Source organism: Suncus etruscus, chromosome 4 (assembly GCF_024139225.1).
Source record: "Suncus etruscus isolate mSunEtr1 chromosome 4, mSunEtr1.pri.cur, whole genome shotgun sequence".
In the NCBI taxonomy this organism is placed as follows: Eukaryota; Metazoa; Chordata; class Mammalia; order Eulipotyphla; family Soricidae; genus Suncus; species Suncus etruscus.
This window is the reverse complement of record NC_064851.1, coordinates 168389132-168415819: the sequence shown is the minus strand read 5'-3', so window position 1 is coordinate 168415819 and position 26688 is coordinate 168389132. Positions and strand designations below refer to the sequence as shown.

At 40.1% G+C, this 26688-nt stretch overlaps 1 protein-coding gene and 1 non-coding gene across 2 annotated transcripts in view; both read left to right on the top strand.

The window, feature by feature from the left end:
* PPP2R2B (protein phosphatase 2 regulatory subunit Bbeta) overlaps positions 1-26688 on the top strand; it is a 603721-nt gene that overhangs the window by 54723 nt on the left and 522310 nt on the right. The window lies entirely within an intron of this gene.
* LOC126007924 (small nucleolar RNA SNORA51) lies at positions 8124-8254 on the top strand. The gene has a single exon (XR_007495395.1). It is a non-coding gene; the product is annotated as a small nucleolar RNA SNORA51 (small nucleolar RNA).

Sequence of the window (26688 nt, the reverse complement as noted above, 5' to 3'; positions counted from 1 at the left end):
TCTTCTGTGGTTGGTGATCTTGGTCTTTGCATTGAACCTAGGATGGCTCCTAGGATAGCATCTTTCTTTGTGCTTCCAGAAGCCCCATTCTGTTGCAGTTGTCTCTGTCAGACCTTTGGGACTAGGGATCATGATTATTGTGCAAGTCATAGTGCAAACCCTGAACTAGGGCTTTTATATTGGGCCCAAGGTGTATACTGTCTGGTCGTGGTTCTAGTAGCCAGTCATCTGTAAGTCACGATCTTGGCTTTTGGGCCTACCAAATGGTGCCGCGTCTTCTGGTTTTGTCTTGTCGTTATCTGGTAAGGTATGCTAATCTGCTCTCAGGACAAGTTGTTCGCATTTTCCTCATTGTCATATCATGTTAGAGCTGGCCCTTGTTGTTGACCCCGCAGTATTAAGGCTGGCTCAGATGGAGTTTGTTTCCTGTAGCTGTTGTGAAGAGCTGTGCCAATCCTTTGTCTGGGATCAAGATTTTAAGGCTGGATGAATGGTATCTAATCACCTGAGGTCTAAGCTGATTCCACATGACATATTTTCAAGGTAGGAGATATCCCTGTATTGTAAACAACTATGAGTTCCTATCTCTAGTAGATAAGAGCTCTTTTTGTTTTTTATATATATATATGTAAGATTTCCCCTTTATTTAGTGTGGTCTTTGCAGGGGGAAGTGGTGCTACATTATATTGTCGTGTAGCTGGGGGTGGAGAGAGGGTATAACAGACACAGGTCACATACCCAAAAATGATAAAAATAAAAATAAAAATTAAAATTAAAAAAAAAAAAAAAAAAAAAAGAAAGAAGAAATAAATAAAAATGTATGTGCTCGCAAATGTATATGTAGGACCAACATTTAAAAAAAAAATAAATAAATTTAAGAAAAGAAGAAAAATGAGTTCGCGAAGGTTTTAAAGGGCCAAAGTGGTGCAAAAGACTACCTTACATTTGGGGAGAGCAGGTAACGAGGTGGTGTATTACAGGTCCTATGCCTATGTTGGAAGTACAGTTTTTCCCATTGTCTTTTGGGTTTTTGTTGTAATGTGTGGGTTCTCAGGCATCTTCCTATCCCACCCCTGACCTTCTTCAGGTTGGTAAAATTTGCGGCAGGGAGGTCTTGGAAGAGTTCTTGCATTGGGGATACTTTTGGACCTAGGTCCAGTTTCAAGTAACAGTCCACATTAGGGGGAATAGGTAGGGAGGGCCTCGCAGCATGAGTCCGCAGGGGAGTTGGCTGTCTTTTCTTGTCCGGACGAGGTGTGGGTTTGACTGGGTGTCCCTTCTCTTGGGTGCTGGGTACTGGTTCGTTGGGGTAGGAGGTCGATCTTGTTGCCTAATAGATTAGGAACTGAGGGTGAAGTGTTTTAATATAGAGGGAGGTCTGGATGGGATTGAGGGGTGGAGGGATAGTTGGGTTTCCAGAGGGGGGAAAGGGTAAGGTGTATGGAAGGGGTAGGGAGGGAGAAAAGAGAAAAATACATTAGAAAGAAAGGGAGAAAAGAAAAGATAGAAAGTAAAGAAAAGAATAGAAGAGAAAAAAATCAAAAAGCAAGTGGTGAGAAGAGAGGAGAGAATAACAAGGGAATGCTAGTTTGCTTGAATGTGTTCAGTGAATAGAGTATGTAGTTTGAGTCTGTTCGTTGCTGTTACTGCTTTGGTGGTTTGACTGGTCTCGTGCTTGAAACCCTAAAAGAAGGTAAACCTAGAGATAAAGTGTATGTTAAAGAGATTTCTCAAAAAAAAAAATAAATAAAAAAAATAAAGAGTTTTCTCGGGGTCATCTCGTAGTGCAAACTAGGTATGGTATCTCGTGTGGTATCCCGAGCTGCCATCTTAGCTTGTCCGCCCTTTGTATCCAAGAACGCCTGTGGACAGAGAAGCTGAGAGGTTATTTTACATATAGTAAGATAGAGGCATTAATACGTAGTGTTATGGGATGTTTCCATTGGAGTCAGTGGTTTGCCTTGGTATTCTTTACCTGTGTTCCTGTATACGATCTCTACAGGACTATTATGAGTCTTTGTTGTAGAAGGTTGATTACGTACCTGTTCTCTCTATGCTGCTGTTCTGGTGTTGCTGTTTTCTTCGTGGTATAATGTGTAGTCGAAAGTTTGTGTTCTTAGTTTTTCATGTGTTTTGGGCACTGTTCCCAGGTATATGTTGACTATTACAGTGTTTGGAGTTTCTATCCTGTTAGACCCTGTTATTTGATTGTTAAGTATTAGTTGTGATTAAGATGTATGTTCTGTGTGCTTCAGAATAGTGCTACCATTCTGTGTTTATCTTTTGTCTTCTGACTTACTTCGTTTAACATAACATGATCTAGGTCCATCCACGTTGCTGCAAAATCTGTGATTGTATCGTTTCTGACTGCCATGTAATATTCCATTGTGTATAGATACCACATCTTAATGATCCATTCATCTGTTGTTGGACATCGTGGTTGGTTCCAAGATTTGGCTATTATACTGAGTGCTGCGATAAATAGTGGGGTGCACACGTATTTTGGGATGAATGTTCTTCCACCTTGGGGGTATATACCTAGAAGTGCAATTGCTGGGTCAAAAGGGAGCTCAATTCTGAGTTCTTTGAGCACTCTCCAGACTGTTCTCCATAGATGTTGGACTAGGGGGCATTCCCACCAGCAGTGGATGAGGGTTCCCTTCATACCACATCCCGCCAACAAAGATTGTTCTCAGTATTTTTGATGTGAGCCATCCTTACTGGTGTAAGGTGGTATCTCATTGTTGTCTTGATTTGGATCTCTCTGATGATGAGTGAAGGTGAGCATGCTTTCATGTGTTTGTTAGCCATCCTTCTGTCTTCCTCAGAGAAGTGTCTATTCATTTCTTCTCCCCACTTTTTAATGGCTTTGTTTGGTTTTGAGGGGCTCAGTTTTCTGAGTGCTTTGTAAGTTCTAGATATCAGCCCTTTATCTGATATGTCTAGTGAAAAGATTTTTTCCCATTCTGTTAACTGTCTTCTTGCATAAAGTAAGGTTTCTTTCGCCATGCAGAAGCTTTTCAGTTTGATGTAGTCCCATTTGTTTATGTTTGCTGCTAAGGTTCTTGCCATTGGTGTTCCATTCTCAAAGACCTTTTTGATATATAGGTCTTCAAGTGTTCTCCCTATTTTATTCTCAATAAATTTTATAGATTCGGGTCTGATTTCAAGGTCTTTGATCCATTTTGAGTTGACTTTTGTATAAGGAGTGAGGTATGGGTTGATTTTCACTTTCGTACATGTGGTTTTCCAGTTGTGCCAACACCATTTGTTGAATAGGCTTTCTTTGTTCCATTTCAGATTCTTGCCTCTTTTATCAAATATTAGTTGGCTGTATATCTGGGGGTTTATGTCTGGGAAATCTGTTCGAACCCACTGGTCTGAGGTCCTGTCTCTGTTCCAGTACCATGCTGTTTTGATTACTATGGCTTTATAGTATAGTTTCAAGTTAGGTAAGGAGATTCCACCCAGCTTCTTGTTTTTGAGTATGTGTTTGGCTATCCTGGCTCTTTTGTGGTTCCAGATGAATTTTGTGATTGATTGTTCTATTTCTTTAAAGAATTGTGTCTGGATTTGGATAGGGATTGCATTAAATCTATATAGAAGTTTGGGTAGGATAGTCATTTTGACTATGTTAATTCTACCTATCCATGAGCATGGGATGTTCTTCCATTTCTTTAGATCGTCTTCAATTTCTTTCTGAAGCGTTTTGAAGTTTCCCTGGTATAGGTCTTTCACTTCTCTTGTAAGGTTGATTCCTAGATACTTGATATTTTTTGATACTATCTTAAATGGGATTGTATTTTTAATCTCTCTCTCCTCAGCTTCATTGTTTGTATATAGAAACGCAACTGTCTTTTGTGTATTGACTTTGTATCCAGCCACTTTGCTGTATTGGTTGATTGTTTCTAGGAGTTTTACTGTGGACTCTTTAGGGTTTTCGATGTATATCATCATATCGTCGGCAAATAGAGATAGCTTGTGTTCCTCTTTCCCTATTTGAATTCCTTTGATTCCCTTCTCTTGTCGGATTGCTATTGCTAGGACTTCTAAGGTTATATTGAATAAGAGTGGAGAGAGTGGACAGCCTTGTCTAGTTCCTGAACTTAGTGGGAATGCTTCTAGTTTCTCGCCATTAAGTATAATGTTGGCTGTAGGCTTTTCATATATAGCTGTAACTATCTTGAGGAAAGTTCCTTCTAACCCTATTTTGCTGAGTGTCTTTAACATGAAAGGATGCTGGATTTTGTCAAACGCCTTCTCTGCATCGATTGATATGATCATGTGGTTTTTGTCTTTCATGTTGTTGATGTGGTGTATAATGTTGATTGATTTGCGTATGTTGAACCAACCTTGCATTCCTGGTATGAATCCCACTTGGTCATGATGTATGATCTTTTGATGAAGTGTTGGATTCGGTTTGCTAAGATTTTGTTAAGTATCTTTGCATCTATGTTCATTAGTGAGATTGGTCTGTAGTTTTCTTTTTTGGTGGTGTCTTTGCCTTCTTTGGGAATGAGTGTGATATTAGCCTCATAAAAGGAGTTGGGGAGGATTCCTGTTTTTTCTATGGTTTGGAAAAGCCTATGGAAAAGTGGTAGTAAGTCTTCTTGAAATGTTTGATAGAATTCACCTGTAAATCCATCTGGGCCTGGGCTTTTGTTCTTAGGGAGTTTTTTAATTACATCTTCAATTTCCTCTGAGGTGATTGGTCTGTTTAGTCTTTCTAGATCCTCCTTTTCCAGTCTTGGAATAGGGTGTTTGTCCAAGAATCTGTCTATTTCTACTGGGTTCTCTAACCTAGTTGAGTATAGTTGTTCATAATATGATCTCATGATGTGTTGTATTTCTTGGGTTCTGTTGTAATCTCTCCCCTTTCATTTGTGATCCTACTAATTTGGGTGTTTTCCCTCTTTTTTTTTGGTGAGTTTTGCCAATGGTTTGTCTATCTTGTTTATTTTTTCGAAAAACCAACTCCTGGTCTCGTTGATTTTTTGTATTGTTTTCTTGGTTTCGATGTTGTTTATTTCTGCTCTGGTTTTATTATTTCTTGCCTTCTGGTTGTGGTTGGATTCCTCTGTTGCTGTTGTTCCAGTTCTTTGAGGTGATCTTTTAAACTGTTGGTTTTGTTGTTTTCCTGTTTCTTGACATAGGCCTGTATTGCTATGAGTTTCCCCCTAATTACTGCTTTTGCTGTGTCCCATAAATTTTGACATGTTGTCTCTTCATTGTCATTTGTCTCAAGGAATCTTTTTATTTCTTCCTTGAGTTGTTCTTTGATCCAGCTGTTGTTGAGCAGCATGTTGTTTAATCTCCAGGTATTAGTTTTTCTCCATTGCTTCTTCTTGACATCAATTTTAACCTCTGTTGCATAGTGATCTGAAAGGGTACTTCTTATGATCCTTACCTTTGTGGTCTTATATAGGTTGGCTTTGTATCCTAAGACATGATCTATTCTGGAGAAGGTTCCATGTGGGTTTGAGAAGAATGTGTATTCTGCTTTCTGGGGATGGAGGGCTCTATATAAATCTATTAGCCCTAAATCTTCTAATTTTTCATTTAGAGCTCTTATTTCTTTGCTATTTTTCTGTTTGGTGGTTCTGTCCAATGGTGATAGTGGAGTATTGAGGTCCCCTACTATTATCACATTTCCCTTCATGTGTTTCTCCAGGTTTGCCAGTAGTTGCCTCACATATTTTGCTGACTCTACATTAAGTGCATAGATATTGACCAGGGTTAGTGTTTCTTGATCTAATGTTCCCCTGATCAGTAAGTAGTGACCCTCTTTGTCTCTGATCACTTTCTTGAGGTTGAATACTATTTGGTCTGATATAAGAATGGCTGTCCCTGCTCTTTTTTGTTTTCCATTGGCCTGAATAATTACTTTCCATCCTTTTATTCTAAGCCTGTGCTTATCCTGTAACTGTAGGTGTGTTTCTTGCAGACAGCAGAAGTCCGGTTTATTTTTCCTAACCCAGTTCTCTACTATGTGTCTTTTAATTGGAGAGTTCAGTCCATTCACATTTAGGGAAATTATTGATAGAGAGGACTGTTGTGCCGTTGTATTGTGTGGAGTGGTTGTTGTTACAATCGGGGGTTTGGATTATGTAATTCATCTCTGAGTAAGTCGTTTAGGATCGGCTTGGTTTGCACAAATAGTTCAAGTTCGTTCATGTTTGAGAATGTTTTTATTCTGCCCTCCCATATGAATGATAGTTTTGCTGGGTATTGTACCCTGGGTTGGAAATTTCTTTCATTCAGTCGTGTAAATATGTCATTCCACTGTCTTCTTGCTTGAATTATTTCAAATGGGAGATCCGGTTTGATTCTTTATGTCCTTTCCTTTGTACTTGAGGTTTTTTTTCTCCCTTATTGCTTTCAGGAGTTCCTCTTTCTCTTTGTTTTTTGCCATTTGGATTATTATGTGTCTTGGTGTTGGCTTATTAGGGTCTATTTTATTAGGAACCCTCTTGATTTCCTGGATTTGTCCTGAAGTGTCTTTCCAGAGTGTGGGGAAGTTCTCTGTTATTATCTCCCTGACTACCTGTTCTTCCCCCTTCCCTATTTCCTCCCCTTCTGGTATACCCACAATTCTTAGATTGTTCCTTTTGTCTTTATTCATTAGATATTGGATTTTTCCTTCCAGTGCTTTGCCTTTTATTTCTTTGTTGGTTTCTTGATCTTTTTTTGATTGTAGTTTTCCTTCGAGTTCTTCGATGTGCTTCTCCAACTCTGTGTTTCTGCTCGTAAGGCTTGTTACTTTGTCTCTTAAGTCCTTCACTTCTTTCTGTATGGTCTCTCTCATGTTCTTTGATATTTCTTCTTTAATTTGGCTGATTCGTTCTTCCATGGTTTTCTTATATTCGGTAGCTAGGGTTTCTTTCATTACTGTTAGTAATTCCTGCATTTCCTTCCTCATTACCGTTTTTAAGTCTTCTTCCCCTGGATCTGTGTGATTTGGTGGACTTGGGAACTTGCTAGGATTTGTCATGGTGTCTCCAGTTATTAGGGACTTCCTTGATTTGCGCATGGTTCTTTGTATTTAATGGTGTGTTTTGGAGTGTTGTGGCTTCTTTTTTTGGCCTGCTTGTTCCCCTTCCTGAAGGTGGTTCTAGAGGGGCCTGTTGGGTGAGCTTGTTGAACCTAGCTCTTTCTCCTCCCCTTTGCTGCCTAGGGGTCAGCCTTCCCTGTGGGTCCTGTCCCTTTTCTGCTCCTTAGTTCTGTCAGCGGTGCAGTTCCGCTCCTGGCCACAATGTTTGCTGGCGCTGTTGAGCCTAGTTCTCTGTCCCCCCTCCTCTCTCCGAGAGTCAATGGAGCTCCGTCCCCTCCAAGCCTCTGTTGAAGGAGTTCCTTCCGCCCAACCCAGAGCTCTCGTCCTTGGGGAGTCCCTGGTCCACTCCAGGGCCCTAGGGGATGGACTGTTCTAGGTCACCTGAGGGGCCAGACGACTGGCCCTATCTCCCTTGTCTATTCGGGTTGTTCAAGTTGCCCTTCCAGGTGCCCACCCAGAGGAAGGGCTTCCCTCAAGCCACTCTCCTCAGCGCTTGTGGTTCCTGGGGAAGGGGCTTGGCCTGGCAGCAGCGGGGGAACGGGCCTTACAAGGCCGTTTCCGCGCCTCCCGGGTTCGCAGGGAAGGGGCTCGGCCTGGCAGCCGCGGGGGACCGGGCCTTACCTGGCCGATTCCGCGCCTCCCGGGTTCGCAGGGGAAGGGGCTCGGCCTGGCAGCCGCGGGGGACCGGGCCTTACCTGGCCGATCCCGCGCCGCCCGGGTTCGCAGGGGAAGGGGCTCGGCCTGGCAGCCACGGGGGACCGGGCCTTACCTGGCCGATTCCGCGCCTCCTGGGTTCGCAGGGAAGGGATTCGACCTGGCCGATTCCGCGCCTCCTGGGTTCGCAGGGAAGGGATTCGGCCTGGCAGCCGGGGGAACGGGCCTTACAAGGCCGTTTCCGCGCCTCCCGGGTTCGCAGGGAAGGGGCTCGGCCTGGCAGCCGCGGGGGAACCTTAAAAAACAATTCTAAGTGTCCTTCCTCTCCACCCCACACTTGCGATATTGGTTATGAGAATGTTGCACTGGTGAAGGATTTATATATATATTTAAAAAATCAAAAGAAAAGAAAAGAGAAGGCCTCCCAATTCTTACCACAGGCTGTGTTCTTTACACTGACTCTATAGAAAGAGGAGGTACAGTAAATGCACCCATATGCATCTCAACCAGGCCCTTTGCCTGGTCTGTATTGTGAATTGGGAGACAAAAAAAAAAAGAGACAATTCCATTCATTACTGCCACACAAACAAAAATATCTTGGAATCCACTTAACTGAAGAGGTGAAGGATCTATGCAAATAAAACTACAAAATCCTGCATCAAGAAATAAGAGAGGACACAAGAAAATGGAGACACATACCCTGCTCATGGATTGGCAGGATTAATATTATTAAAATGATTAACATAATAAAAAACATCTAACCCCATCAAAAAATGAGGAGAAGAAATGAAAGACACTTTGACAAAGAAGAAATACAAATGACTAAAAGACACATAAAAATGCTCCATACCACTAACCATCAGGGAGATGATACTACAACAATGGGGTACCATCTCATGCCACAAAGACTGCCATACTTCACAAAGAACAAGAACAATCAGTGTTGGTGGGGATGCGGAGAGAAAGGAACTCTTATTCACTACTGGTGGGAATACCATCTAGTCCAACCTTTATGAAAAACAATATGGAAATTCCTCAAAAAACAGAAATTGAGATTCCATATGATCCAGCAATACCACTCCTAGGGATATACCCTAGGAACACAAAAATACAATACAAAATTTCTTCCTCACACCTATATTCATTGTAGTGCTATTTACAATAAACAGACTCTTGGATATGACCAAGATGCCCTTCAACAGATAAATGGCTAAAGAAATTTTGGTACATATACACAATATACACATATGCAGCTGTCAGGAGAGATGAAGTCATGGAATTCTCCTATATGTGGATGTACATGGAATCTAGTATGCTGAATGAAATAATTCAGAGGGAAGAGATAGACTCAGAATAGTCTCACTCATCTATCGGTTTTAAGAAAAATAAAAGACATTATTGTAATAATGTCCAGAGACAATAGATATGAGGGCCAGAATGACTGGCTCACAATATAAAGCTCACCACAAAAAATGGTGAGTGCAGTTAGGGGAATAGCTACACTAAGAACTATCATGACAATCTTAATGTGTGAGAGTAGAATGCCTGTCTCTAATAGGCAGGGTTTGGGAAGGAGAGAGGGGAGGCATTGGTGGTGGGAATGTTGCATTGATGAAGGGGGTGTTCTGTTTATGACTGAAACCTAACAACAATTATGCTTGTAATCATGGTACTTAAATAAAGATTTTATTAAAAATGAATTAAAATAAAAGGTCGTGAAAAAATGCTTTTAGAGCTAAAGAGAATACAAGGCATTTGCCTTGTACAAGGCCAATCTGGGTTTGCTCCCTAGCAGCACATATGGTCCTTTTAGCTCCTCTATGAGTGAATGCCACCAGCAAAGAGCCAATAATGAGCCCTAAGATTCACTGGATGTGACTCCAAAACCAAATACATAAACTTTTCTTCCTAACCAATATTTGAATTTCCACTTTGGAATCATGTATAAGAAAACTCTTTCTGCCTTCTTGCAATATTGTTTGTACTTAAAACAGGTAAGGAAATAAGGAAATTGAAATTCCCTAGAGAAAAATATTGCCAGATCTTGGATTGCCCTCTACTTCTCCTTCATTGCATTAAAGAAGTTTCAGTTTTGCATTTATCTTAAGATCTTTCAACCATTTTAGCTCTCCTGCAGTCGAATTTTTGAGGACAGGGGTCACATATTACTTACTTCTCACTGAGTGCTACTGGCTCATGCTGGAATCGTAGCAGGTTTTTAATAAAGAGTTGTTCAAAGAATGAGTAAAAAAGTGGTTAGAAGTGCTTAGAAGCCATATATAAATTCCATTGTCCTGGAAGGTCATAGAGATTATCTCAGAATAACAATTTAATTTTAAATTTAGGTTCTGACTTATTCTAACCATGTTTCTTTAGAAAGGCCTTCTACTTTGGGTTAATCCCTAAATGTTGTCTCAGTGATTTTTTTGTCTTTAATTTTTATGAGACTTTGCTTTAAAGTCCTTTAGTGATAAAGAAGGCTGAGGGCCAAGTGGAACGAGCTCTTTGTATTTAGTGTCAAATAATTTTTTTATTTTGAAGATCATCTCCAAACCATTGTATTCATATTGTTGAAAAGCCTTGCTTGAGAGTATATCTGATCTTTTTCCCAAAGTATCTCTTTCTCAAAGACTTAATACCCAAAGCTCTGAGGACACACAAAAGCTGATGTTCCTGGGTTTCTGTTTTTCTAGAAGGTTGTAAGTGCACACACAAATACAGGTGGGCTTTTCTTTCAAAAAAAAAACACAAAACAAAACAGACTGGTATAAAGGAAGATGACACATTCAGACACATCTGCTCAAGCCAAACACAGAGACTGACTTTGAAACATAGAGACAGACAACTCCTGTTCCCAGGCTGGCAGTTTCATAGGGTGCCCAAATTGTCAGTTCAACTAAGGATGTTTTCTGAGAGCTCATTCTTTTTTTTTTTTTTTTTTTTTTTTTTTTTTGGTTTTTGGGTCACACCCGGCGGTGCTCAGGGGTTACTCCTGGCTATCTGCTCAGAAATAGCTCCTGGCAGGCACGGGGGACCATATGGGACACCGGGATTCGAACCAACCACCTTTGGTCCTGGATCGGCTGCTTGCAAGGCAAACACCACTGTGCTATCTCTCCGGGCTATCTCTCCGGGCCTGAGAGCTCATTCTTAAGCAGGAGAGAGACTCCAGGCTGCAGAGATGACTAAACCCCAATACTTTCATTGTGCTCACCTTGTTGACAAAAGGGCCTCTCCCTTCTTCCTATCCTTGGTTTCTAGGAACAAACATAGTCCCTACTAATAAAGAATTTAGTATTAATTAAAATATCTGTTCCTAAAATATGATTAGAATTTGCAGAAGCCTTTTCATTGAGTATGCAATGGGAAGGGGGAATTAAAATTATTTTTCTTCAGTATTGTGTCTTGCCTGAAGCCTTGTTGGCCATAGGAAGAAGAGTGAAAAGGAAGGAGGGGAAACCAAGGTCTGACTCCCACACAAGCTCCATGGAGTCCAACCCAATTATTTACATTTGGGGTAACACTTAGATTTTATTTTATGTAGCCTTTAAAAAATAGCAACATAATAGGTCTTGAAACCCATATATTTAGAAAAAGTGAATAAAAACTCTTACTTATTTGCTTTACTTACCTGCATTTTTTAGAAAGGCTCCTGGGTAATTTCTTCGTTTGTCCATAGAATTGTTGCTAGGTTTCACAGAAGTGTCTACTTACAAAAATTAATTCATACTTTTAAATTTTTTTCCACATATTACTGGGTTTGTCTTTGGTTCAAAATAATGACTACATTTATGTATTATTTGGGAGTATTAATGAATTATCTTCTCTTTATCTATTTTTAATTCTATGTTCTTACACATTTGCATAAACCAGAATCACCCACAGGGCTTGTCACAACAGAATTGCAGGACCCATCCCCATAGTTTTGGGTTCAGTAATTTGCAATGGAACCAAAGAATTTGCATTTCTAATGAGTTTCTAGGTGGTGCTGATGAGGCTGGTCAGGAATGACATGTGAAGACCCCCAGTTAATTCAAAAAGGTACTGGAGTGATGAACAAAGACATATCCGGGCACCTTACTTCCTTACCTGTATGTGTCCATGGGGGTATATGTAGCAGGTGTGAACCGGCTCCCTGAGTCAAGTTCAGATGTCCTGTGACTGGCATAGCTGACTGCTAGAGATTCAGTGATTAATAATTACAGCAGAGAATTTGGGAATCAGAATAGCTCCTGTAAATTCTGACCACCCCATCTTCTCCATATAGATTTTCCTAAGACAGAAGGCTGCTTGAAATCATATCTTTGTAAGACTCTGATCCCTTTAAAGAACAATGCTCAGAGAAGAAGTGGTTGGTCTGAAAGTTTATTTGATCCTGGAAAAATAAATTGAAAAAAAATACAGGTACACCCAAGGATGCTCAGCACTTATTTCTGATTAATATGTGCTCAAGAATCACACTTAACAGTGCATACAGGACCATATACAGTGCTAGAGATAGAACCAGGGTCAATTTTATGGAGGCATAATTTCTCCAATTGCTCCAAATTCAGCATTTTTTTTTTTTTTTTTTTTTTTTAGTTTTTGGGTCACACCCGGCGGTGCTCAGGGATTACTCCTGGCTGTCTGCTCAGAAATCACTCCTGGCAGGCACGGGGGACCATATGGGACACCGGGATTCGAACCAACCACCTTTGGTCCTGGATTGGCTGCTTGCAAGGCAAACGCCGCTGTGCTATCTCTCCGGGCCCCAAATTCAGCATTTTAAAACGTGAATGCAATCATGTTTTTCAATCTTCTTATTTTAAAAAATGTGAAGGTTACTTTTCTACAGACATAAAACCAGTCTATTAAAAGGGTGGTGACATAGGTTCTGCCACTATAAGGCAATTCTTTAGGAAGCCTGAGAGGTGGGGAGCGTTAAGAATATGAGAGCCTGGGGCCGGAGAGATACCATGGAGGTAAGGCGTTTGCCTTTCATGCAGAAGGTCATTGGTTCGAATCCCGGTGTCCCATGTGGTTCCCCGTGCCTGCCAGGAGCGATTTCTGAGCACGGAGCCAGGAAAAACCCCTGAGCACTGCCGGGTGTGACCCAAGAACCATACACACACACACACACACACACACACACACACACACACACACAAGAATATGAGAGCTTGTGATAAAGTGCAGTGAGGAGAGGAGAAATGGTAGGAGATAGAGAGTGATGCCTTCCTGTGAAGTTCATTTCAACGTGGCTCCAAAATTAGAAGCTTCAAGACAACTGCAATTAGTTTTTCCAGTATCTTCATTCGTTTCAAATTTCCTTTACCTCTATCACTGCTGAATAAGGACTGAGGGTTGTGTGTGCCAGGCTCTGCTTTTTGAGAATGAGTTTTATAAATCTGAATTTTGAATCTTGAATTTTGAAGTTTGAATTCAGAGATGATGTGTCACTTCTCAGTTAAGCAAATAGTTAATCTCTGCAAAAATTGGAAAAGGAATGAAGGTTGTTTTTGGTATCTACCTACCTGCTTTCCAACAAATTCAACCTCACTACCCTGAATAGCACTTCATTTCAGGTACTCTAAGTAAATGCTATCTTCATTTTAACTAGAAGATTCTAGTGAAGTGCAGGAATCTTTGTAACTGTTGCAATCAGCCCCTCATTCATCTCCTTGTTGCTACTGAAATCAGTGTACTAGGCAGCTACCAGAGCTTCTTTGATCAAACCAGATGTCTGAATAGATGTTTCCAGTAGCTTGTTCGTACACATAGGGTAATAGTTACACCAACTCAGCTTAGTGCTCAGGTTTCTTCATTTCCTGAATGCAAGTTTTTATTTTACATTCCAACACTATTTCCTATGCAAGGTGTATCCCATCCAGACCTCATCTCTTAGATGCCCCTCAACATACCCTGTCTTTCAGAACTGTTTGGCTTAAATAACTCCCTATAACTTCCTCCTTAGCAAAGTTTTCCCCATCATGGAAAAAATCAATTGTGATTTATCTATTATTATAACATTGTAATTTACCAAATTGTTCATAAAGTTGTTTCTGGCATTAAATGCTTCAACACCATTATTATCACCAGTGTGAACATTATTCCACCAATGTCCTCAATTTTCCATCCACTACTCCATCCTTCCCCATTAGCAGGCATAAACAAATTTAGTTTATATCTCTTGTTACAAGAAATTGGAAATTTTAATAAAATAAATCAATAAAATCCAATTTGTAGTCATAATTATAACTCATAATAATGTTACTGAAGTCATTGTCTGAGGATTTACTGGACTAATTAGTGCTAGTCAAGCCTTCTGTTTTATTATTTTTCCTCACTGAGCTTTGTAGACTTTTATGTAACTTTCCCATTCGATTTGATGTGATTCTACATATGAGAGTGCTGTAAAATTTGGAGCTATCCTATACTTCAGGAGCTATGAGACTGGAACAATTTTGTGGCTTGGCATTCTAATGGAATTGTGGTTCACTGTGTCACTTGGCTTTTTCCATGTGGAGGATGTGAGGTGTGGCTTTTGTCTGCTGAGTCTTCAGGCCAAAACTGCCAGCCTCCATTCTGAGAAGGCCCCAAAGTTTCAGCCTGTACACATCTACCTGCTTCCCACCCTTTAATACTAAATCCAGAATATTCTCTGTGAAGACTTCCTGATATCAAAATATATGACTAAGGGGCCAGAGCAATAGCACAGTGGTAGGGCGTTTGCCTTACACGTGGCTGACACAGGACGGACCTGGGTTCGATCCCTGGCATCCCATATGGTTCCCTGAGCCAGGAGTGATTTCTGAGTGCATAGCCAGGAGTAATCCCTGAGTGTCACTGGGTGTGCTGACCCCCCAAAAAACATATATAATTGATTTATTTCTCCCTCTCTTTGATGCCCTGGTAGCATTTTTATGTCAGTCCTTAGCCTTAGTTTAACTATATCCAAAAGCACACCCAAATGTTTTTCCACTGTCCTTGGTTTGAAAAATAACCAAATGGAATAGTAGTTGCTATATTCCCAACCTATGTTCAGAGTATTTCTAACATTATTAGAATGTTCTCTGAATGGTTTCCTTTTTTCTTGTCATTAAAGACTTGATATTTGAACTTTGCCTCAGAAAATGGTACTAATTTTACAGTTTATGTTGCTGGTTTTGTGAGCTTAGAATGATGCTCTCAATTCCACAGTAACAAATGATTCTTTCCACCTCCACTAAGTCCAGAAGAGGAAATTGTGTCTTCTGTATTATGTTTATGATCCTAACCTCTGCTCTGGGTCTGGCATTATGTTTTCATCTTGGTATGCTTTATCCCCATTCTTTTCTAGATCAAATATTAAAATAATGTGTTCACTAAAATAGAGGGCTTCAGCATTCCCTCAGAGTTTCCCCCAAATAATCTCTGGCACATGGGAGGTATGTAGGCTGTATAGAGTTGAACTGGCAGGAAGTAGGTAGGTGGATACCAGAAACAACCTATATTTCCTTTCCCCATTTGAGCAGAAAATCGCTATTCTCTTCAGCTAATTAAGAAGTTCCACATCATCTCTGAAATCAAACTCTCAATCTTAAGGAACTAATTCTGAGAAGGCATAACCTATCTGACTACACCCCCCAATTGCTGTATTTATAACTCAGAATAATATGCAGCCTTTTCTGTTTACAGATTGTCCAACCTCTCAGTCAACAGACTACCACTGTGCACTAGACACTGGGTTGTGTATTCAGCAATGGTCCTCAAACTACAGCCTGTGGGCCACATATTGTGTTTGTTCCCATTTTGTTTCTTTACTTCACAATAAGATATATGCAGTGTGCATAGGAATTTGTTCATAGTTTTTGTTTTTACTATAGTCTGGTCCTCCAACGGTCTGAGGGACAGTGAACTGACCCCCTTGTTTAAAAAGTTTGAGGACCACTGGTTAGAATACATTACAGATAAAAGGCAGGCATGATTGCTGCTTAGGGTTTAACAATACATGGTATACTCTGAGAGCATACAGTCTTAGAGGAAAACTCAATGTTGGGATTCAAAAAGCAACTCTGAAGAAGAGAAATTTTAAAGAGAGACATGAGGAATGTGAGGGACAGTCAGATGAAGATGGAGACTGAGTATTTCCTGTAAACAGACCAGTGCTGTAGTTCCTTCACAGGGGTGTGATCCCTGTGAGAGGTCATTCCACATAGTAAGTCTCTCCTGCTTTCTTTGTTTGGAGACAGAGTCTCTTTTCTATTTTTCCAGGACTTCCATACTTCCATCATAATTGCTCTTAGCATTTGACACTCACCACTGCCATCCACTCCTTCTTACCTGCCAGATAACAGCACCTAAAGCCTGATCATAACACACTCCAAGGAATTTCTTCAGAGCAGCCCCTAACTGCACTTATCACTCTATGTGGTGAGCTTCATGTCATGAGCTGCACCTACATGGGAAGATGGGGGAAATAAGGGTTGGGACTGAGGCAGTAAAATATTACAAATGAGATTTGTAGGGCGGTAACAAGGTCACAATACAAGATGGATATTATGGATATATAAAATATATGCATACAATAGTATCAATAGGAAAATAAGGAGAAAACAATTCCAGTGACTGTCCCAACATAAACACTACTAAAACGGCCCGCCCTCCTCTCAAAGCGCATTTCCATTAATGTAGGGAGAGGTAGGTGGGAAGCCTGAGCCACTTCTGGCCATCTAAGCTGGCACCCAGGGAAGGCCTGGAGTCAGGGGAAAAAGACAAGGATGGCTGGGGCCTGCCAAGCCTCCCAGCACTCCCTAGGCCAGGGAGAAGGGCTCCAGTATGGGGCCTCCCCAAACCTCATACCTGGCAAGAGCTGGTCTCCAGAATCAAAGAGGGAACTGGAAGCCAGATGTCTGCCCACCCTCCTCCCCATGCACCTCCCCCTGGAGTACGGAGGGAGGGAGGAAGCCTGAGGACCACTAGGAGTCCACTTGAACCCACTTCTGGCCATCTGAGCTGGCACCCAGGGAAGGCCTGGAGTCAGGGGAAAAAGATAAGGACTGCTGGGGGCCTGCCAAGCCTCCCAGCACTCCCCAGGCCAGGGAGAAGGGCTCCGGTATGGGGCCTCCCCAAACCCCATACCTGGCAAGAGCTGGTCTCCAGAATCAAAGAGGAAACCGGAGGCCAGATGTCTGCCCACCCTCTTCCCTATGTACCTCCCCCTGGAGTATGGAGGGAGGGGGAAGCCTGAGGACCACTAAGAGTCCACCTGAACCTACTTCTGGCCATCTGAGCCGGCACCCAGGTAGGGCCTGGAGTCCAGGGGAAAAAGAGGGGTTAGGCTATGGTGTTACACCCCACTCAGGAAGGGCACACACATCAGAACTGTTGCATTCCTGAAAAAGAATTATTTGCCAAAAAAGGCCCTCTTAGAGCAGTCAAAATCAGTTGACCCTTCACTTGGATTGTTTGGCCATAATTCTAAAACATGGCTGTAACTATCTTTCTTTATTTTTGACCATTATTAGAAATCAGGCCTCTATAATTCTTTCTAACAAAGAAGCACAGTACAAATCCCGCCAAAAGTCTCCCACTGACCAGCTCTCTGTGATCTCTGCTACCGTGGTGCCAAGCTCATGTTTTTCCCAAAACTTAGCTCATAGTAAAGCAATTTTCAGTTTTCCCCAAAACTCTAAAACATTTCTCTCTCTTCCCACTTCCCTGAAAATTACCTGTTTTTTCCTGCTTACCCAAAACAAAGCAAACCCACAACAAAACTGCCTTTCACCTTCAGTATCGGTTCTTTAATATGCAGATTTTAGCCACCTCTTTCATTCTGTTTTCCTAACCATCTCCCACTTTCTTTGATCTTTAAAATTACACCCTGCATTCCAAAGCTCAACCCTTAAAAGTTACCCAGCTCAAAAAATAAATTTGTCTTCGTCTTTCTAGATGCAAGTCCCCATGCATTCTGTGTGGTCTCATTTATTTCATATTTCATAATTCATATTTCATATTTGCCTCTTCATGCTCCCGCTTGACTCTCAGTGGGAAAATGAACTCACTAAGGTCATGCTTAGGGACTTTTTATTCCATTAGGATAAAGGGTCCACAGCATTATGGGGCCTGCCAAACCTCCCAGCACTCCCCAGGCTAGGGAGAAAGGCTCCAGCATGGGGTCTCCCCAAACCCCGTGCCTGGCAACACTTGCATAAGCTCAGTTTTTCTGATCTGTAGTTCAGTGTGAAAATTTCTAATTTCAGTTAACAAATCTTGATGCTTAATTTTGCTCCAGTCAAGTCTATCGATGCTTTTTTTTTTTTTTTTTGAGCTCCCTGAACATTTTCCATAATTCTACTCTAAGCTTCTTATTTGAGAGGATACCTATTTGTTTCCTACATTTTAGATTATTAGAGGAGCCATCTTGATTTCTGTAAATATGGGGGTGTACTACAAAATTACTCCATTGGCAAGACTGTAGATTGCTTCTTAAAATGTGCAGGAATGGAATTCAGGGGTTACAAGATAAGCGTTTCAGTGTGGATCCTGGAGAGGTTATAGTTCTTGGAGTGTCTAGGCAAGCTCAGCAGAAAAGAGGCATAGAGCATGGATGCCATGCTTTATAAGTCTCTGGGTACCCAATCACATGGCAGGAATTGGCCCCATGTGCGTTGGGTGGGGACATCTTACCGGGTGTGGGTCCTGGAGAGGTTATAGTCCTTGGAGTGTCTAGGCAAGCTCAGCAGAAAAGAGGCAGAGAGCATGGCTGCCGTGCTTTATAAGTCTCTGGGTACCCAATCACATGGCAGGAATTGGCCCCACGTGCGTTGGGTGGGGACATCTTACCGGGTGTGGGTCCTGGAGAGGTTATAGTCCGTGGAGTGTCTAGGTAAGCTCAGCAGAAAATAGCTATACCTACAATTCTTAAATTGTTTCTTTTGTCTTTGTTCATTAAATACTGAACTTTTACTTCCTGTGCTTTACCTTCTATTTCTTTGTTGGCTTCTTTGTCTTTTGATTGCAGTTTATCTTTGAGTTGTTCTATGTGATTCTCGAGCTGTGTGATTCTGCTCTTCTGGCTTTCTACGGTTTTACGAATTTCTTTTAATTCTGTTTGTATGGAGTCTTTCATATTTTGTAGTTCTTGTTTAAATTGGTTCATTTGTTCATCTATTGATTTATTGTAATCTCTGGCCAGTGTGTCTTTCATTTTCTCTAGCATGGCTTGGAATTCTATTCTCATGGCTGCTTTTAGGTCTTCCTCTCTTGGGTCTGCACATTTTGGTGGACTTGGGAACTTGTTTTAATTTCTCTCCATCTCTCCTGTTGTTAATGTTTTCCTTGGTTTACGCATCTTTCTCTGCATTTATTGGCTTGGCTTGAACTGCAGTGCCTTCAGGTTTCAGCCTGCTTTTGCCACCTGTGGTGTGGGGCTGGGTCTCTTCTCGGGATGTTGCTCTATGTGAGTATGTTGGGTGATATCGCTTAGTTTTGGACCTTCCCTCATCCTCAGTTCAGCATGACCAATCACCACTCCCTTCAAGCCAGACAGTGCAGGTTCACTCTCTGGCCTGTCCCAGGAGCTCAGGGTTCCCTTGAATGGCAGCTTTCCACCAACTCCAGTTGGGGACCTCCTGCATCCACTCTGGCCTGTCCCAGGAGCTCAAGGTTCCCTAGAATGGCCACTTTCCACCCACTCTAGTTGGCGACCTTCTGCACCCACGCTCGCCTGTTCCTGGAGCTCAAGGTTCCCTTGAATGGCCTTAGTCGGTGACCTCCTGCACTCACTCTGGCCTGTTCCGGGGGCTTAGGGTTCCCTTGAATGGCTGCTTTCCACCTGCTTCAGTCATTGACCTCCTGCACCCGCCATCTCTGAGGATTATTGAAAAAACTCTTTTATTTTTCTTAAAACCCATAGATGAGTGAGACTATTGTGTATCTCCTTCTGACTTATTTCACTCAGCATAATAGGTTCCATGTATATCCATGTATAGGAAAATGTCATGACTTCATCTCTTCTGATGGCTGCATAATATTCCATTGTGTATATGTACCAGTTTCTTTAGCCATTCATCTGTTGAAGGGCATCTTGGTTGTTTTCAGAGTCTAGCTATTGTAAATAGTGCTGCAATGAATATAGGTATAAGGCAGGGATTTTTGTATTGTAATTTTGTGTTCCTTAGGTATATCCCTAGGAGTGGTATAACTAGATTGTATGAGAGCTCAATTCCCAGGTTTTGAAGGAATCTCTATATTGCTTTTCATAAAGATTGAAATGGATGGCATTCCCACCAGCAGTGAATAAGAGTTTCTTTCACTCCACATCCGTGCCAGTACTGCTTGTTCTCATTTTTTGTGATGTGCGCCAATCTCTGTGACATGAGATGGTACCTCATAGCTGTTTTGATTTGCATCTCCCTGATGATTAGTGATGTGGAGCATTTTTTCATGTGTCTTTTAGCCATTTGTATTTCTTCTTTGTCAAATTGTCTGTCATTTCTTCTCCCAATTTAGATGGGATTAGAAGTTTATTTCTTGAAAAGTTCTGTCAATGCCTTGTATATTTTGGAGATTAGCCCCTTATCTGATGGGTATTGGGTGAATAGTTTCTCCCACTCAGTGGGTGGCTCTTGTATCCTGGGCACTGTTTCCTTTGAGGTGCAGAAGCTTCTCAGCTTAATATATTCCAATTTGTTGTTCTCTGCTTCCACTTGTTTGGAGAGTGCTGTTTCCTCCTTGAAGATGTCTTTAGTCTCAATGCCATGTAGTGTTTTACCTACATGTTGTTCTATTTACCTTATGGTTTCAGGTATGATATCAAGGTCTTTAGTCCATTTAGATTTTACCTTTGTACTTGGTGTTAGCTGGGGGTCTAAGTTCAATTTTTTTGCAAGTGGCTAGCCAATTGTGCCAACACCACTTGTTGAAGAGACTTTCTTTGCTCCATTTAGGATTTCTTGCTCCTTTATCAAAAATTAGGTGATTGTATGTCTAGGGAACATTTTCTGAGTATTCAAGCCTATTCCACTGATCTGAGGTCCTGTCCTTATTCCAATACCATGCTGTTTTGATAACTATTGCTTTGTAGTACAGTTTAAAGTTGGGGAAAGTAATTCCTCTCATATTCTTTTTCCCAATGATTGCTTAAGCTATTATATGGTGTTTATTGTTCCAAACGAATTTCAAAAGTGCCTGATCCACTTCTCTGAAGAATGTCATGAGTATCTTTAGAGGGATCGCATTAAATTTGTATAATGCATTGGGGAGTATTGCCATTTTGATGATGTTAATCCTGCCAATCCATGAGCAGGGTATGTGTTTCCATTTCCGTATGTCCTCTCTTATTTCTTGAAATAGTGTTTTATAATTTTCTTTATATAGGTCCTTCACGTCTTTGGTCAAGTTGACTACAAGATATTTGAGTTGTTGTGGCACTAATGTGAATGGAGTTGTTTCTTAATATCCATTCTCTCTTCCCTATCATTATTGGTGTATAAAAAGCAATTGAATTTTGTGTGTAAAGTTTTGTAGCATGCCACCTTACAATATGAATCTATTGTTTCTAGAAGCTTTTTGGTAGAGTCTTTAGGGTTTTCTAAGTAGAGTATCAAGTCAATGTGCAAACAGGTGAGATTTTGACTTCTTCTTCCCTATGTGGATTACCCTTGATATATTTTTCTTTCCTAATCGCTATAGCAAGTACCTTCAAGTACTATATTGAAAAGCAGTGGGAGAGAGGGCAGCCCTGTCTTTGTATCAGAATTTAAAGGAAAGGCTTTTAGTTTTTCTCCATTGAGTACTGATGATTATTGCCGATGGCATTGTAGTAGATGGCTTTAACTATATTGAGAAAGGTTCCTTTCATTCCCGTCTTGATGAGAGTTTTTATCAAGAATAGTTGTGGGACCTTATCAAATGCTTTCTCTGCGTCTATTGATATGATCATGTAATTTTTGTTTTTCTTGATATTGTGTATTATGTTGATAGATTTATGGATGTTAAACCATCCTTAACATCTGGAATGAAACCTCCTTGATTGTAGTGAATGATATTTTCAATGAGGCATTGGATCCCTATTTGCCCAGAATTTTGTTGAGGATCTTTGCATCTGTGGCCTGTAATTTTCTTTTTTTGGCAGCACCTCTGTTTGGTTTTGGTATCAAGGTGATGTTGGCCTCATAGAAGCTATTGGAGGTGTTCCCTTTTTTCAATTTCATGAAAGAGCCTCGCCAAGATTGGTAGTAGTTCCTACATCTTGAAAAGTTTGAAAGAATTCATTAATGAATTCATTGTGCCTGGATTTTTGTTTTTTTTGGGTAGACATTTGATTACCGTTTTAATTTTCTCAATGGTGATGGGGGTGTTTAGATATGCTACATCTTTCTTATTCAACCATAGAAGGTTATGGGAGTTCAGGAATTTATCTATTTCTTCCAGATTCTAATATTTGTTGGCATACTTTCTCAAAGTAGTCTCTGATTACTCTTTGAATCTCTGCAATATCTGTAGTGATCTCCCCCTTTTCATTTCTAATACAGGTTATCAAGTTTCTCTCTCTTATGAGTTTTGCCAATGGTCTATCAATCTTGTTTATTTTTTCAAAGAACCAACTTCTGCTTTCATTGATATTTTGTATTGTTTTTTTGGGTTTCCACTTTATTGATTTCTGCTCTAAGCTTTGTTATTTCCTTCTGTCTCCCTCTTTTGGGTTCCTTTTGTTGATCAATTTCTAATTTTATGAGCTGCATCATTAGACTATTGATGTATGCCCCTTCTTCCTTCTAGATGTATACTTGCAATGGTATAAATTTTCCTCTCAATATTGCTTTTGCTGTGTCCCATAGATTTCCATAGTTTGTTTTTTCATTGTCATTTGTTTTCAGGAAAGTCTTAATTTCCTCTTTGATTTCATCTCGGACCCACTGCTTGTTCAGTAGCAGGCTGTTTAATTTCCAGGTGTTAAAATTTTTCTTCTGTGTCCCTTTGTAGTTCACATCTAATTTCAGAGTCTTGTGGTCAGCGAAGGTAGCCTGCAAAATTTCTATCCTCTTGATTTTTATAGAGGTATGTTTTATGTGCCAGCATGTGGTCTATCCTGGAGAATAACTCATATACATTGGAGAAGAACGTGTATTCAGGTTTCTGGGGATGAAGTGTCCTATTTATATCTACTTGGCCTCTTTCTTCATTTCTCTTTTCAGGGCTAGTATATTTTTTGGTTTTTTGTCTGGTTGACCTATCAAGTGTTGACAGGGCCATGTTGAGGTCTCCCACAATTATTGTGTTAGTATTGATGTCCTCTTTCAAATTTGTCAATAATTGTATTAGATAATTTGCTAGTCTCTCATTGGGTGCATATATGTTTAGTAGTGTAATTTCTTCCTGTTGCACACATCCCTTGATTAGTATGAAGTATCCATCTTTATCCCTTACAACTTTTCTGAGTCTAATGTTTGAGTCATCTGATATTAATATGCTCCCCAGCTTTTTTAAGTGTGTTGTTCGCTTGGATGATTTTCCTCCAGCCTTTGATTTTGATTATATGTTTGTTCTGACTATTCAGGTGTGTTTCTTGTAGGCAGCATAAGGTTGGATTTTCATCTTTTTTTTTATCCATTTAGCCACTCTGTGTCTTAACTGGTGTATTTAGTCCATTGACAATGAGGGAAATGATTGTTATGAGATTTAATGTCATCTCTATGTATAGGTTTGGCCTGTCTGTTGGTCTGTCTCTCTTAAAGTAGACCTTTCAGTTTTTCCTTTAAGACTGGTTTTACACCTGTAAAGTTTCTGAGCTGATGCTCATCCGTGAAGCTATGTATCCTTCCTTCAAACCTGAACATGAGTTGGGCTGGATGCAGTATTTTAGGTGAAGCCTCCATTTCATTCAGTCTTGTCACAATATCCCACCATCTGGCCTTGAGAGTTTCTTGTGACATGTCTGCTGTAAATCTTATGGATTCTCCTTTGAATGTAATTTCCCTTTTGGATCTTGCTGCTTTCAGTATTCTTTCTCTCTGTATGATTTGTCATTGTGACTAGAATGTGTCTTGGGGTGTTTTTCTTCAGGTCTCTTTTAGCTGGTACTCTTCAGGCATGCAGAATTTGATTACATGCAGTCTTTAGCTCTGGAAGTTTCTCTGTGATGATGTCTTTGACTGTTGATTCTTCCTGTGGATCCCCTTCCTGGGCCTCTGGAACTTCAATGATTCTCATGTTGTTTCTGTTGAGGTTATCAAATTTTCATTTGTTCATATTCCTTGAGTACTCTTTTCATTGTATGGTTGCCTTAAGGTTATTTTCTAATCTCTTCTACTGTATGGAGTTGTTCTGCATTTGATCTTCCAGTTCACTGATTCTGTCCTCAGCTGCTGTTACCCTGCTGGAGAGGTTTTCCATTTTGTTTTTCAGTTCAGCTACCACGTTTTTTAGATCAATCACTTCAGTTTGGAGTTTTCTGATTTTTGTTTTTGTGTTCTGTTCAGCTAGAGCTATGTTTTCTTTGATTTCCCTGAGGATCCTCCATATTTCTATTCTAAACTCCTTATCTGAAAGGTTAATCAAATGGTTGGTATTTTTGGGGTCATCACAGCTATCATCTTCATTCTCTGTGCATGGTGTTTGCCTGCGAGGTTTCCCCATTATCATGCTTGTAGTGTGATATTTTCTGCGTGTTGTGGTGGGGTTCATTTGTTAGAAAGAGCGCACAGCCACAAAGTGAAGCAGAGCAGTCATGCTCTTCTAGAGCCTCTAGGTGAGCAATTTTGTTGGGCCCTTCTAGGCCCACTCAAGAGAGGTTCAGGAGACAGAATAGTGGAGAAACACACACAGGCGAGATTGGGCACCATTTCTCCCAGTTGGTAATCATAAGGCAGGGGCAGATTCCTCCAGCCTGACTTCACAGTCAGAGGATCTGCCTTTCTTCAAGTTACCACTGATAGCCGGTTTTCACTCACATACGAACACTTTGTTCTTTGTGATATGTGTCAGTTTCTTTAAAGTCCTATGATATCTCATTATTTTTTAATTTGCATTTTCCTGGTGATATAAGATGCAGGGCATTTCTTAATACTTTTGGGCCATATTATGGAAGTTTCATTTCTCCTCCCCATTTTTCTGGGTTTGATTTCTAGTAAAGTTCTACCATGTTTTATGTATCAGGGATACCACCTTTTATCAAATGAATATTGGACAAATATTCTCTCCTAGTTTGTAGCATGTCTTTTACTTCTGGTTATCATGTCTTTTGTAGTGAAGAAGTTTAGTTTGATATAGTCACATTTATTTATCTTTGTTTTGTTTCTTTGGACATTGGCATTAATTCATTGAAGATACCAATAGCTTTAATGTCACAAAATATTTTACCTATCCTTTCCTTAGAAAAATCTATGAGTTCAAGTCTTTTATCAAGGTCTTTAGTACATTTTGATTTAACTTTTGTACATAATATTAGAAAAGGATCTAGATTCATATTTGGCATGTGATTGAATAGTTTTCCCAGTACCATTTTTAATAGTCTTTCCTTGCTCCATTTCATATCTTTTCCTCCTTTATTAAAGATTACCTGCCCATGTACCTAAGGGATCTGTGTCTGGACTCTCAATTCTACTACACTGGTCTGAGTCTGGGGGAGGAGGTATCTATAAGCTTCAGTTTTCTCTTCCCCAAAATGTACATATTATGAAAACCTGTATACTACAGGTATATAAAATATGTGGACATTGGTAGTAAATAAATTCTCAGAAATGTGAGCTACTGTATCTCATCTCTGAATGATCTCACCCAAACACATGATATTGATTATCATATCTTTGTTAAAACTGGGACTGCTGCAAACTGATTGGTAAAAAGAAGTTTAGAAGCTTATAGTGATGTACAATATAGTTTTTTAAAATAATATATACTCATCAATTCCTACTTTACAGCATGCTTGTAATATTTTGTTTTTTTTTGTTTGTTTTATGAATTTCTTTCTAACTCTAAATATATTGGTACCTTAAAATTGGTGAAGATGATCACTTCATATATATGAAGAAGTAAATCTTACTAACAAGGTTGGGGTGTGTTTTTCTGTTGATTCTCTAGATTTTTCAGTGTCTAATTCACTATGTTTTCAATTATACATGGCTTTGATCCGAAACATAGGTTGAATTTAATATACCTATATATTGAAACTATATGAATGAATTAAAAAATGGAGACCTAAAGCCTAGAGTATTTCTAAACACTATTATGGCCTATTGATGTGGAGGAATGGTTTAAGGAAAGATAGAGATCATCTAAATTGATAATCCTGAACTGATATCACAATTGTTTTTGGGTTGGTGTAGAGCCTTTTGCCTGGAGGTATTGGAGAGCCAGGACAGACAATTCAGTAAGCACAGGGACAAGTTTCCCAAAGGGCCTATGGGTGGCCATTAAATAACTCTTTATGAACACTAATTGGCAGAATTGCCCTAGATTATATAAACAAGTATGGTATTTCTTAGTCACAAATACTGCTTACATAAGCTAATTGGACAGTATTTGAGAAATAGCCAGGACCAAAGGGGAATTTTCCTTATTCCCATTACAAGTTTGCTTGCTGCGGTAAAGATATTTTTGGATTTTCGATATGTTGGTCTGGCCTCTTTTTTTTTTAGCTTGAGTAGGGAATTGCAACTCCAGCAGATGAAAATTAATTGAAGAGTCTGGTTATATTGGGACAGCAGACAGAAAAGAGGCATGAGGGTGCTGAGTTCTTTCTGTTTCTGGTAAGTGGGGTACACAGGACAGGGACCCTGAAGATTTTATAGCAGATAAATTAGTCAGGATGAGAAGAAGTTTCAAGAGCTAAGTGATGCTGAGAAGTGAATCCTGAAGTCAAATTGCCTGGTTCAAGTAAAGGTTGTAGCTTAGATACAGCCTATACCTCAATTACCTTACTTGTAAAGTGGGAACAATCTGAATATGACTATATAGCTACTGTTGAAGATTTTTAAAATAGTTGAATTTGAATTAAATGATCTCATTGTTTTGGCATATAA